Genomic DNA, 15,088 nt, shown 5'->3' on the forward strand with positions numbered 1-15,088 from the left:
TAATTTTAAAATACTAAAAAAATACATTAGTTAAAAGGATAGAACTATTGTCATTCCATAACATAATATGAAAAATAAAATTATAGTACATACAATTATATAGATATTCATGCCTGTGTGTGTGTGTGTGTTTGGGGGGTGAGTTGGGGGATGTTACTGTGTGCACTGCTTAGTAACCAATGTTTTCGTGTCCTCCTTTAAACATTACACAGACATCTGAAATTTATTCATCATTTAATTCCATTAAAATCAACGCACAGTTACACATTTACGTATGGATCTTAGAAATTACATTTCAGTTGGCTCATTATAAAACATAAATGCTCTTGGTAGTAAACAGATTTTCAGAATCATAATTCAAATTTTATCAAAAACAAATTTGCATTTCTCTTGATTGTAAATATTATATGGGAGTAATATTAGCTTATCTAGTCAGTAAATACATAGAAGGAGTTTAAGAATCAGATCATTTAGTTTTGCTATAAGAAAATAAAGGCAAATTTTATTTTAAAAACTACAAACTATATTCCTGCATCGTACAACATGGATAAAACCAGCATTTACCCAGGGATTCCTTTGGTTCATATAAACTTGCATTGTCATATAAAACTGCTTCTGAGCTGACAGTTTCCTTTGAATATCCCCCCTTCAATATACGACACATTTTAAGTATTAAACTGTTTATTGTTGCACATTTTTTACGATTACTTGTGTTCCTCTCTTTTTGATATAAACTCTTAGCTCCTACAAATCAACAAAAACAATACTTTTTATTTAGAAACTTCATAGTCCAACTTATCAAAACATTCTGGACATAGGAAATATTTCCAACTCACATAATGAGAGATAAAGTGTTTTTCTCAATTGCAGACACACAGACCATGGCGAGCTTAGCATCTGGTTGTACAAACTTGGCCACATGTAACTGAACAAAAATCACACCAGTCTAGATCTTGACGGGCTCCTTTATACTATGTGGACGAACAAAAACGGGAGGTCCTTGTCACATTCATCTGACAGAGAACGGACCCCCGTCTCTACGTCGCGCCGATGGCCAAGTCACCAAGCAATAGAGTCAATTTCTCAGTCATCAGAGCCACCGAAAGAGAACAACGGCCCGGCCACGAGGAAGCCAGACTAGGCCCAAACTGGGTCAGGAACAGAAACAAAAGCACAAACAGAGACAGGAGAAATGACGAGGCATAAAGTGCCAGCGAAGAAGTTACAGCTACTTGTGATTCATTCCAGAGACACACAAAATAGTGCCTGAGTCCAAGGGTTCCGTGTCTTAACCAACACACTTTAAACGGCTTTGGCAGCTGAATCCCCTTGGGTATCTCAGTGGGACCCCCATCAACTCTCTACGGCTTACTTCCAAAAGTTGTGAACATGACCCTCCCACCAACATAAACACGCAGCTGCCGAAGGTTTAATTAACTCAACAGTGAGGGAACCAGCAATGTGGGAAATCTAGCTGCTTAATCAGTGTAAGTTTGCTTAATCTCATTCTTAAAGGTGGTGTGTCTGAAGATGTTTGAGCTCTAAAACGAAACAACAGTTTTTATTTAAAATCATCACTGAAATAAAATACTGAATTCTACATTTTAAATTATGGTTATGGAACCGTCATTCTAACAAAGCGAACTGTGGAATCAAATATCAACCAATTGTTTTGCATGTTTATATACATGTGCTACCTCCATCTTGATTACTTAATAGAATTTTCATTTGTATCATGAATACATAAAATTGTCTTTTAAAAATTCTAACTAAATATTTTTTTATTTGATGGGATACTCAAGTATACAAATGTACCATTCATCAAATTTTAAACATTTTAGATGTCACCAAAACTTCATGCTCCCATATTTATACCATGAAAACTTGGAAATAATTCAAATGACATCCAATTTAATTTTGGATATCTCTGAGTTCATGTTCTGAATTTTGTCTGTAGTTTAAAATATGTAAGCATAGGCAATGTTATACTAGGATTACACAGGTTAATTTAATTTAAGGCATAGGTGCAATCAGATGCTTTCCTCGAGAATTCAAATCTGAGGAGGGATTACCTGTCTGAGGATGGCCATGCCCCTAAGGGGACAACCACAAAGCATGTCATTTCTCTCTGTCTCTGATTACAGCCAGATGGTTTTGCTAAAATTAGAAATGTTTGCTCTGCTATACATATTTGAATAATACACATGAGTGTAACATAAATTAGTTTATATCATTCCTCATAGGAAATGAGGTCAGTTTAACATTTAATAGCATAGACTCTGGTCAAACAACTTGAATCTTGGCTGTAGAACTTATTATTGCCTTTAGGGCCAGTTATGTATCACCCTCTTTGAGAAGGTTTTACATTTACATTTGATTTGTTTAATTAATAACCTGAAATTTAGTATAGTATCAAAATTTAATATACCTTTTTTGCTTGCTTGCTTGCTTGACTGATTATAGATATTCATATTCACAGGAGAATTGGCTGTCAAACCTCTTTTCAATTTAAGGTTTAAGGTTAACACATTCCTGCTTAATGCTACCAATTAATTATTGTCCTTGTACCTGCAAATAAGCCAATACCTGTGCCTGATAAAATTGGTACAGATCAGTCTGAATTTTAAAATGTGTAATTTTCTAGAAGGTGTGCTTTAAGGAAGGAACATATTCTCTTGGGTTTCTGTGATTTCAAAGAGGAAGCCATTCAGTGTCCTCACTGCTGCTATTTGTCAAATGTTTCTGGCCTGTGCCTTCTGGCCCCCTGGTGGTCTTGGGGGCCATATGTCTAGTTCCCGCCAATGAACTGTGAGCAGAAATAATGTGCATCACTTCCAAAATAGAACACATAATAGCTGAAGCAAGACCCACCCACAGAGCGCTCTTTAACCTTTGGCAAGGTGACTGACATTCTTCAAGACACTTCTGTTCTGCCAGCTTGAGTCCCTGAGCTAAGAGCAGCCTGGATCTTTGAGCTACTACCATTAGGGAGAGACATGAAGCAAATGCAAGGAATTAATCTGTGCGCAAGCCCCGAAGATTTTAGGGTTGTTTGTTAACTGCAGCATAAACAAGCCTATCTTAACAGGTATAATGTAAAAGTATATCTTGTGATATATCAGAGATGCTCTCCTTACTCACTTGCTAATATTAATCAGTCACTTTCAATATTTGGTACCTAGAATTTCTATTTTTAAATTAGAGCCAAATTCATGTAGAATGGTACAAATACAAAGTCAGTCTATAAACCAATCTATAAACGTCAGAGCAATAACAAATATATATCTACATGCACGCAATTACATTAATAAACCATTGTTAGAAAAATGCTACGAATATTGTACCTTTAGATTTTACTCATAATTTTTATGATAGACTCGTTAATACATTCAGATAATATTATCTGCATTTTACTAAAAAGTCAGCCATAAATGACATAGATTTTTAGGTGCAGCACAAATCAATTGCAATACATTTATAAAAAGTAGATGTTGAGAGTAATTAAGGTTTTGATGTTTTTAGCACAGATATCCATATGCTTGGATAGAAAATATTCTGTAATAATCTATATTCCAAATGTTTCTTTTTATAGTAACTAAACTCATCACCACAAAAAAATCTCACAATGTAATGCTTTAATTTAAAAAAAAAAGTTTAAGCATTTGATTTTTATTGTGTAATAATTTTAATCAACTTTTAAAATGTTAAAATATCCCCAACGTAGAATATATGTTTAGAAAAAGGAAAAATGACATGATAATTTGTTTTCTAAACAAGTCAGCGGTGGTTGGTCCATCCATCTCTTTTTGGTGCTTTTTATTACTTAGCAATATTAGATCTTTCTGCTTCTACCCTACCTTTTATTCAAACACATTTGCTTAGATTAATTAAACTTTTTAACTATCTCTTGGCCTATGGCTTTTTATATCAATTTAACAATTGGGATTTTCTTTAGACAATTCATAGCATTGTAGCCTAGTGTTGAATAACATAGACTCTGGTCAGACAGCTTGAATACTGACCTTGGAAGTTATTTTGCCTCTGGGCAAGTTACTTAACACACTCTATGAGAAACTTTTACATTTAATTTGTTTAAGTAATAAAGAAAAAAAAGCTATATTTTTTGAGTAATTTTTGATGTCTTTCTCAGAATATTTTTGCTTAAAGTAAAATTTATTGAAAACATTGTTCATAATATTTCCTTTGAATATCTGTGTGATCTGTAGTGATGCTCCTTAATTTGTTACTGGTATTTGTCTCATTAAGTTTTTTAACTAGAAATCTAATAATACCATTGATTGTTTTCAAACAATCATGTTTTGGATTTATTAATTTTCTCTATTCTTTTCCATTTTAGTCATTAATTTTGTGCTCTTATCTTTATTATTTTCTTCCCAATGCTAATTTTGACTCCAATTTGTTCTACTTTTAGCTCTGTAAGGCTGAGGCTTAGATCATCGATTTTAAAAGCTTTATTATTTTCTAATATGAGCTCTTAAAGGTATAAATTTCTCTCTAAACACTGTTTTACCTTTATACAACACATTTTAATATGCTCTGACTTTAATTTCATTAAGTTAGAAATAGTTTTGAATTTCTTGAATGTATGGTTTATTTTAAAGTATGTTGTCTGGTTTTCAAATAATTAATTTTTAATTAATTTCATTAAAGCCTCAAAACTACCTTTTTATTCATTATATCAAACCTTTGAAATGTGTGGAGAATTGTTTTATGGTCTGTCTTGTTGAATGTTCCTTATCTACTAAGAGAAAAGTATTGAAATCTTAAAATACAGTTATGGGTTCATCGATTCTCTTTAGACTGTCAGACTTTGCTTCTTTCTAAGGCCTACTCTTTCAGTAGTTGCATATTCAAAATTGATATATATTGCTGATAAACTGAAGGCCCTTATATTACAAAATGTTCTCCTTTATCCCTCTTAACAAGTCTTATTCTGAAGTCAAGTTTGATTTAATTTAGTCATGTGGTTTTCTTAAGACTAGGCTTACATATCATTTTTTTGTTACTGATTTTACTTTTAATCTTGGAAACTTGTATACATTCTTATACATTTCCTTAAATCTATTTTCATTCTTTTAACTCTTTACTAGTCTATTTTATTATATTTAATATAAATTTATTTTGGAAAACACATAATTGGAACATTTATTTTTATCCAGTTTGACAATTTCTCACTTTTAATTGTTTAGACCATATATAATTAATGTAATTTTCTATATGTTTGGGTTTAGCTCCAGCATTTTTAAAAATCCCATCTACTCTTTGTTCCCTTTTTCCCTCTTCCTGAGTATATTTTAGGATGGCAAGTTTATCTTCACAGCTGGCATCTGTAATCACTGTATCATTTGTATTATTTTATGTTTTTTAGTGTTTATTCCAGGTTTTATAACATGTGTACTTATATTATTATACTCAACTTTTATAAATATAATCTCAGTTCACCTAAAAGAACCTCAACTATATAGGTACAATTTCCTCCTATCATTTATTCTATTGTTGCCATACATTTTACTTTTATACGCCCTAATTCCAAAATCATTAGTTAAATTTGCTTTAGATAATGAATTATAATTCAAACAAAAATCAACTTTGAGAAAATTTATATTGACTTATTTACCATTTTTCTTTTCTCTCTCTCTCTTTTTTATTAACACTATTAGGGTATAAAATTAATATCTAGAAATGAGGCGTTTTTATTTATCATGTTCAGTGTTCCTCTCTTCCTGTGTAGCTCCCAGTCCCCATCTGCTCCCATGTCCTTCAGCATAAAGACCTTCCTTTAAAATTTCCTGTAGTTGAGCTCTTCTGGCAACTAGGTCGCTCTAGTTGCTGCGTCTCAGTCTTTGTTTGCCTTCATTGTTTTAGTTTTCTGGCTTCATAATTGTAGGGTGCCTAGTTTTTGACTGGAAAGTTGTGAAAATGTTGACCCTTTTTCCTTAGTAACCTGATGATTGTGGAGTGTGTGTGTGTGTGTGTGTGTGTGTGTGTGAGCTTGTGTTCTTGTCTGTCTTCGGACCTGTTTTCAGCAAGTTGATTAGGATGTGCAATGGCATATTTTTCTGTGTTTTGATATTGTTTGTAGTCTGTACTGAGTCTTAGATTCCTAGGTTCATGGTTTTCATGAAATGTGAAATATTTTCAGATATGATTCTTCAAATATATTTACTGCCCCCTGCCCTTCCCTAAGATTTCAACTGCCTGTGTGTGATTGTCCCACAAGTCACTCAGGCTCTTTTACTTTCCTTTTCTTACACTTTTTAAAAAAAAACTTCGTGCTTTCATTTTGAGTATTTTCTATTATTGTGTTTTCAAATTCACCAATCATTTAATTTTAGGGTATATTTTGCTCATAATCCCATTTAGAAAAATTTGATACCACAAATTGTATTATATATCTTTTACAGTCTTTGTCTGTTAATTCATTCTTACCCCTTATAAATTGTTTTTATTGTCTGATTTCTCTCCTAATATGGATCACAATTTTTTGTATTGTTAATAAGTTTAAAGTACATGGTTAACATTATTTATACTACGGTGCTGTGTGCTAAATTTTGTTGTAGCTTTTTAAGTATGTTGGACTTTATTCTAAGAGGCACTTCTGCTATATACAAATCAATTTAATATTTACTGGGTTTAAGTTATTTATTCATTATTTTTGGGTGGGGACAGGAACATGTAATTATTTTTGGAATAGGCCTGTTTTAAACCTACTGCTAAAGTGACCTTTCTTTTGTGTTTACTTTGTGCTTCATGTGTTCAGCAGACTCTCACTGTTCTCCTGTTCAAATCTCTAAAAGTTCCTTGTAAGCCTGGAAATTGCAAACCTTTCTCAAACATTTTTTCCTACTTGGCCTTCTGGAGTTTAAGCCTGAATATATACAGATGGGTATTTAGTCTCAGAGACTTTCAATTTTTGGAGTTTTTTCTTTGTTAATTTCCTTCCTCTCAGGTAAACTGATCCACAAGTTCTCAGTGCCTTACTTTACTGAACAATTATAGTTTCTTTAACTCAGGGACTCTGCTGAACTCTGTTTGTTTGAACTACAAACTCTACCCAGGCAGAAATCCAGGATCAATGTAGGGACCAGCTCTTTGCTTCCTTCCTCTCAGGGATCACAGTCCTGCATTGCCTGTTGTACAGTGACTGAAAACTGTTCTTTTCTATCATTTGTTCAATTTTCTAGGTATGTTAGTGAGAGAGTAAATTTCATAGGAGTTACTCCTTTATGGACCAAAGGCCAGTCTCCAAAATACTATTTTTAACTATAATTGGCACACGACATTATATTGGTTATATTAGTCTCAGATGTGCATTATAGTGACTTGACATTTCTATACCTTACAGCGTGATCACCCCACCAACTGTAGTAAATCATCTGTCACAGGGCAAACCCATCACATATTATCGACGATAGCCCTTCACCTTTCCTCCTATCTCCTCTCCTTCTCCTGTCAAAACACCATCTTAATCCAACATGTGTGTGGATTACAGAACTCCAGGCTGTTTGTGAAGGAAGATATATTCCTATGTGTAAACAAAATCATACAACAAGCTCAAGATGACTTTCTTATTTATAGTCAAATGTCAATATCCACTCAACATTTTTTGCTAAACTAGAAATCTTTCTTTTATAAGCAAATGATTCTTCTATGCTCTGACTTCTTGTAAGTTTGGCTCACTCAGGGGACTATTGCTTTACTTTTACCATTTGCTCAACTTTAAAGTATGAAAACTTGAGGAACTGTTTTAAGTAAAATAGATTTTGAAAAGGACAAGTGTTAGGTCACTTAAGGCTGATTTGACAGTTTTCACCGGAGCATGGTTCCAGGGCTATTTTACTAAACATCAAAACTATTGAAGGGGAGCAGAAGATGCTACGCCAAAATATGCCACTTGGGCATATTGGATATTCTGAGCCATACTTATCGGAAAAAGAGCAAATACAGCGAGAGGCCTTCGCTGGACTCTCCTTGTTCCTCCTAAGGAACTCAGTTGCCATAAATCCCCTCCCGGGACTTTCATCAACCCGGGAGGACTGGCGCTCACCACAGGAGAGGCCAGGCGTGGACACCACAGGTGAAACACACTGCGTCACAAACCATCACGCCTCCTCTCTCTTTTCTGAGGGACCATGGATCTTTCTTAAAACATATTTATTCTCAAGTGAGAGGCCTACACGCCTCGCCCTTTTCCCTCTGAAAGCCTGAATGCGAAGCCTCCTCTTTGAGTGCCTCATTTTTCCCGGGCTATGCCCCATGTTCACACAAGGTCAGTGCTAAGAAACTGTTTTGTTTCCTCTTGCTGCTCCGCCTTGTATTATATGGGTCTCAGCTAAAAAGTCAGGAAGGTACAGGGGAGACTTTTTCTCCATTAGACCACAAGTCAGTCCCTTCGTGTAGCGTCACAGCACAAGATCAGGGCTCAGCGGCTTGAATGCTTTACTCCATGGTTAGTATTTATAATATAGCTTGTTCATAGAAGCTATTTATTTAGCAACAACTATGGTGAGGCACTATTATAATTAGTACATCATATTTAAATTCACTTAATGCTCACAATAACCTAATGAACTAAGTACTATCATCATCTACTTTTCACTGATGAGGAAAGAAGTGAAATAATTCCCCTAATTTATACCGATGGTGTCGGCAAGAATTTCAACCCAGGCAATTAGACTCTAAAATCCTTCTCTTATGTGGATTTACAGGGTTGCGCATGGCATTGTAAAAATCTTATGAACTCAGTGAATATGTGTTGAATAATAATGCAGGATCAAGTAGGCTATTAATTAATAAACATTATATTCTTAAATGTTATAATTAATATACATACTACTTACTGGGCACGGCTTTTAGATTATTAACTATGTTTTTGTTTACTTACAAAAATGAAAAGAATCTGATTATTGTATTCAGAAAGAAATAATTTCATTTTAATATTCAATAGACCTAATATGCTATGAGTAGACAAGCAGGACCACTCACTAAAAATTTTTCTAAAGTGGCTCATCTGATCTTAGACAACTTTAGCAATTTACCAGGGATTCTCGCACTTCTCTCAGAGTTCTATTACTGAACCACTCTTACACTTTGGTAAAGTCACTTAACCTTCTTCAGTTCCCACTTCTGACAAAAGAAGATAAAGAGTGAATTATTTGATAGTTCAGGAGGCGACTCCCAGAGAAGTGAGTAAAAGATCCCACATGTTCATGGAGCCCTGGAGCTGTGCCTGAGCCCAGGAGCTTACTCACTACTCACCCTCTGGGGAGCCACGTTTCCTGTAGGTACATGTTTTTATTTCAGTGTTTTTCTGCAAAACTTCCAGTGCTACCTAAAAATAGCGATAAGCAAGCAGACAAAAAGAAAAATACGGGCCCTAAGCCATTTACATATCCTCCTTATAAACACCAGCTCAGATTCAATACTTATCTGAGACTCGCATGGGGCTTATTCTTACATCTATAACCCAACATTTAGTCCTTAGTTTTGGCCTTAACATCTCAGTAATTTTTTATTAACCCCCCCTTTTGGAGCCACCTTTCTTCTCATCATGAAAATGTTTCTGTCAAGCTCTCCATTAAGATGAACTCTACTGAAGTTCTCTTCCTGATCCCAAGGTGCTGTTTCGCTGTCTCCCAATGTACTTCTCTGTCCTCAGTTTACTCTGCCTCATTCAAGTGAGGCTCTTAATGAGGTCTTGGGTCTCTCCTTGAGTCTCTCCTACTTCTGTTTTGTTTCGTTTTTAAAATTTTTTAAGGCTGAACTTCTGTTTTTAACCCATATCCCTTGCAACCTAAATTTAAATGTTGACTTCATGGCCTGTTAACATATTCCAAAACCTATGGCATTGTATTACATATCTTGAATTTATTAATAAATAGACAATATATTCTTCAATTCTATTAGCCTTTATTCCAAACCCTCCAAAGACAAGTAATTTATTTAAACACCATATGTCACTTTTCTTTGCACCCTTGAAATTTTACTGCACATATGGAAATGAAAGTATAAAAGAGGGACTATAGAGCATCTAAAATATTGAAAATGTAAGGGCTCCGATAGACTAGGAAGTGTAGAAGGTGAAGATAAAATGTTGATGACTAGACAATTGATCGCACCATTAATAAGACTGAAATCTGGATGGGAACATATTTAGTGGGAAAATTGTGGTTCTGTTGAATGTGAGTTGCTGGCAATGCAATAAGGCATAACAGTTTTACAAGGGTTAGAAATTTATGACTCTAGGATTTTGAGAATGAGAAAAGTGTTGAAGATACAGAACTATATATTTCGCAAAGAAATGAGAGTGGAGGTCATAGAAATAGATGGAATTTTACAGAAAAGTAATTTTTAAAAGTGATTGAACCAAAGGTGGGATATTGAGAAATGGTAACTTTAGAAAAAAGTAAGAGAAGTAATTGTCACAGACTAAAAGAAAAGTAGGAGAATGCAATATTACAGAAGCAGACAAAATCTTTAATCTGAAGTGCACGCTCAAAAAATCATGCCAATTTGTCTATATGCAGATGGAGTTCAAGGTATTTCAGGAATTGATACTTGCCAAATGGTCTATATTCTTTAAAAAATATTTGAACTCCATACCTAACTATAAGCAGAGAAGAGGTGTTCTACTCAGTGAATTATTTTATTAAATTTGGTACCTCTTAGGAGAGATACCTTGGAAACTGAATGTTTTTAATGTGTCGTGATATGTTTTTTAAATTTTTAATTGACTTTTTTAGAGGGAGAGGAAGAGAAGGGGAGAGAGAGAGAGAGAGAAACATCAATGCGAGAGTGGAACATCAATTGGCTGCACATCCCCTACCTGGGATCAATCCCGCAGTCCAGGCATGTGCCCTTGTGAATTGAACTGGCAATTTTTCAGTACAAAGGACAATGCCCAACCAACTGAGCCACACTGGCCAGGGCACTGTCATGATACATTTTAATGAACTGTACCTAGCTCCTGGCTTGTGAGGGGTCCATGTGCCCAGAGTCCCTGGCTTTCTAACAGAGGCTGATCCCATGAACCACATACTCAGGGCCTGCAGAGTCAGGTCATTCCCAGGTTAGAACAGTGTGGTCTTCACCTGCCAAGGGCACACTGGTGGTAGGAATCTATCTACCATCCAATCTGAGTCACAGAAATGGCTATATTTCATTAATATTAGAGTTAGATCAAGAAATTCTGGCTGACTACCTAGTCTCTATTTTTTGAAGCTGAAATTGGCCCTGCCATTATAAATTCATTGTCTTCAGTTCCAAAGTACCTCTTTTACCTGCTCTGTGAAAGTGGATATGGGCCCTTAAAATGTTTCTTTTTTCGCGGGTACTGCAGCTTTCTCTGTAGAGTATGCTAGAGAAACACTGTGGGAAGAAAGGGCTTTACTTCCAAACTGTGGTGAGCTTGCTTGACAGACGCTTGCACCACGCGTGGCTGCCCCGTGCACAGCCCCTGCGATGTGAACAGCTACCCAGCATTAGGCTTTTGCATCCCTGTGGCTTCTCCAGGATCAGGAACCTGCAGCAGTAGGAAAGGGTCAGCGGGACCCATCTACCAGCAACTTTCCCTCCCCCCCACCGGACAGTTTTGTATCAGAGAACCTCCAGCTCTCCAAGGCCCTAGGCAGTGGATTTCCAGCATCCACCACAAACAATTTTCTGCCAATATGTGAGCCACGGTGGAGCCCTCTCCCATGAGGTCTGAATCCCAGCCTAGGATAGAAATGTGTGTGGAGCTTTTCCACGGGAGTTCAGGTCAACATGAGGGCTAGTGACTGTTCTTTACATCTGACATTTCTCCACTCTTTAGAGTTTTCTCCACTTATTAGCCAAGCCCTCATTATTTTAGCCTCCTACTGTGGTTATAATTCTTTATATTAAATGTTCCCTGTCCAAATTACTGCATGGTCTGCCCCTCCTGATTGGAGTCACACTTACACCTTGACCAAATGACATCCTAGAATCAAAATTTCTGAGACGTTATTATTACACAATAGAAACCGGAGATGGTGCTAGTTATCATAACTAAAGAGCACAGCCTCACCAAATCTGTATCTGACATGGATTGTAAATCTAAATCTGAAAGTTAAAGTCATACAGCTGTTAGAAGAAAATACCAGGGAATATATTTATGGCCTTAGCAAAGACAAAGATCTCTTACACAGAGCCATTAATCATAAAATTTAAAGAATGACAAACTGTATTAAGTTCAAATAAGACATTTCATTCATCAAGAAACACTATTAAATGATCAGAAGTACAAGCTGACTCAAATTCAATGTGCAAGAGTAACTCCTACAAATCACAAGAGGCTGACGGCCCAACAAAACAACATGCAAAAGGTTCAACATTTTACAAAACAAGATAATTAAATGGCCACTAATCATGTGAAAATGTGTTCAAATTTACTAATCATTAGGGAAATACCAATCAAACGCAAAATATGTTAAGTACTACCACAGAAACTACCAGAATAGCTAAAATGAAACAAAAAATATTGACAATACTAAATGTCGGCAAGGACTTGAAGAAACTGAAATATTCACAAATTGTTAGCGAGCGTGTAAATGGGCACTTTTCTAAACTGGTTGCCAGGACCTACTACAGTGAACATATGTATAGTGCACCATCCAGTGCATAAGATTACCAAAGACGTGTACAAAAATGTTTATACCAGCACTACACAGAGTAACCCAATATTTGAAATGAAATAACCCTGCTGTCCATCAAAAAGCAAATGGTAAAATAAATTGTAACATATTGAAGGGATCAAGTAGTATGCAGAAATGAGAAATTCCAAACTGTTCTACACATGAGAAGCCAGAAAAAATGAAATACTTAGGAATCAGCCTTAGTTGATGAAAGTCAACCTTTGTCTAAAAACGTATCTGGGAGTGGACAAGGGGTTTTGGGAGATGCCGTTAATCTTTTGGTTCCTTCTCTGAGAACTGGAATGATGTGTGTGCTGGCATTTTGAAATTCACTGAGGTACACCATAATGATTTATACAGTTTCTTGGATGTTTGTTATACAACCAGAAAAAGTTAAAAAGCAATCATAAAAATAAGATGATTCTTCCATAGAATGAGCATGTAATATATGATATGTCTTGATTTGCCTGTCTAGTTCTTTGAAGTACTGGGGTGCCTGAGGTTATATTACTCAATTAATTATTATTAATTCCCAATTATCTTTATTGATGTTACTTTCTAAAAAGTCTTTTAATTGGCATTAGTCACTTTCCTGTCTTCATTTCCTGTCTACACTAACCATTTAGCTACCTGTGGACAGTTGAAGCTGTCCATTTCTCAAAGATTTACATGACAAATGACAGTTATATTACTTTGAGAAAACTGCATGATTCCCATCCAAAGCACCCAGAAAGAGGTCACATGTAACACTTTGCAAAATGTAGTAACCACAGTTTTTGCCTTAGACATTCAATACCCAAGTCAAGGTTTAAGGGCCAAGAAGTAAGTATGTGAATTAAAGCACAAGTAATGATAAGGGCTGACCTATGGGGCTTGGAAGAATCCTTTCATTTCACCCTGCAGAGCTGCTTTATTAGAATCTCAGGGCCGAAAGAGTTCGAGTTCTAGGGCCCTGGTTCCGCCACGAGTGCATTTTAGGGTGGAGCGATGCGGCGCTCACCGGTGGACTAATGGGCTGTGATGGTTGCTATGCTTGCAGCTTAAGGACTGACTCACGGCTAATCTATTTATTATTTATGGATTACACAGTGGGCCAACAGACAGGGGAGCAGAGAACTTGCAAACTAAAATCAATACAAATAACAGCCTCTCACAAGAGAAGCCCCAGGGGCTTGGGTAGCTCTGTCCTCTCTTCACTCCAGCCATCTTTTTCTCTCACACTCTTTCCCTTTTTCCTCTTTGGTCTAAAAAATGTCCTTTATGGAGGAGTGTTTCACTCTTTTGCTCTATTATGGTCTTTACAAATAATCATTACCCTTTTTTTTGCCCTGCATTTCTCAAAATGATCCTTTCTAAATTAAAAAGGTAGCTGGCAGAACACCCTTTGAATACTTCCTCACTCCACTATGGTCTGTAGGAAATAAATGCTGTGTAGTTTACACCTTTCAAGAAGAGAAAGACAGTCAACTTAATAATCACATAAGATAAATTCATACTTTACTCTTCTTAATAACCTTATAAGATATTTTACTCTCTTCCTACTAATTTTGTCAGAAGCTTACATAAAGAGATAAAATAAATAAATCTAGAAAATGTGCTATGTTATATGCATACACTATTTTGTTAGTATCTCCACATAAAAATCTTACGGAATTTTTTTTCTAACCAGTGCTATGCTGACCATGGTTTCAATGTAAATTGTACATTATGAAGTATATTATTAATAGAGTGTTACAAAGGAAAATGAGATAAAATCAGCAAATAAAAGAATATTATATTGGATACTACAAATAAAGTTTTTTAAAATGCAAAATTTCCAATATTTTATTTTTGTTTACTAAGGTTATTTAATAATTTAATTGGGTGAGTAGAAACAGTTTATGTTTCTTATTTACTTACTTCTTGAGGGAAATAAGTGCTGTTCAAAATAAAATAAAAATCTCTAAGTTATACATTCAGTTTATTAGAAATCTTCATAATAACCTTCACAAAGTATTACAAAGTTTTTTTCAATATATTAAAATCAGTATTTTGCAAAATTATATTTGCTTGAATATCCCTTCATATGAAGCGCTCAGCTTACTTATTATATAGCTATATTCTTAATCATGTTTATAATTGAAATATCTTCTTGACTTAGTTTATTTTATTGTTTTTGAGTTAAAAACAGGAACCTGGTTTAATATAACCACAAAGTCTTTTCATTGGTAGAGTCAAGTTATAAAGGGTCTTTGGACCATAGAAAGACATTGATTTCGATTCTGAGCAAGCTAAGAAGCTCTTAGACAATTTTCACAGATGAAAATGATGAGATTTCAGTTTTTAAAATTTCACTTTGGCTGCTGATCTGACAATGGATTGAAGAGACCAGTAGAGGAGCTGGGACAACAGCAAGAAATGATGGACCAAGTTGG

This window comes from Miniopterus schreibersii, assembly GCF_964146895.1.
Source record: "Miniopterus schreibersii genome assembly, chromosome: 2".
Lineage (NCBI taxonomy): Eukaryota > Metazoa > Chordata > Mammalia > Chiroptera > Miniopteridae > Miniopterus > Miniopterus schreibersii.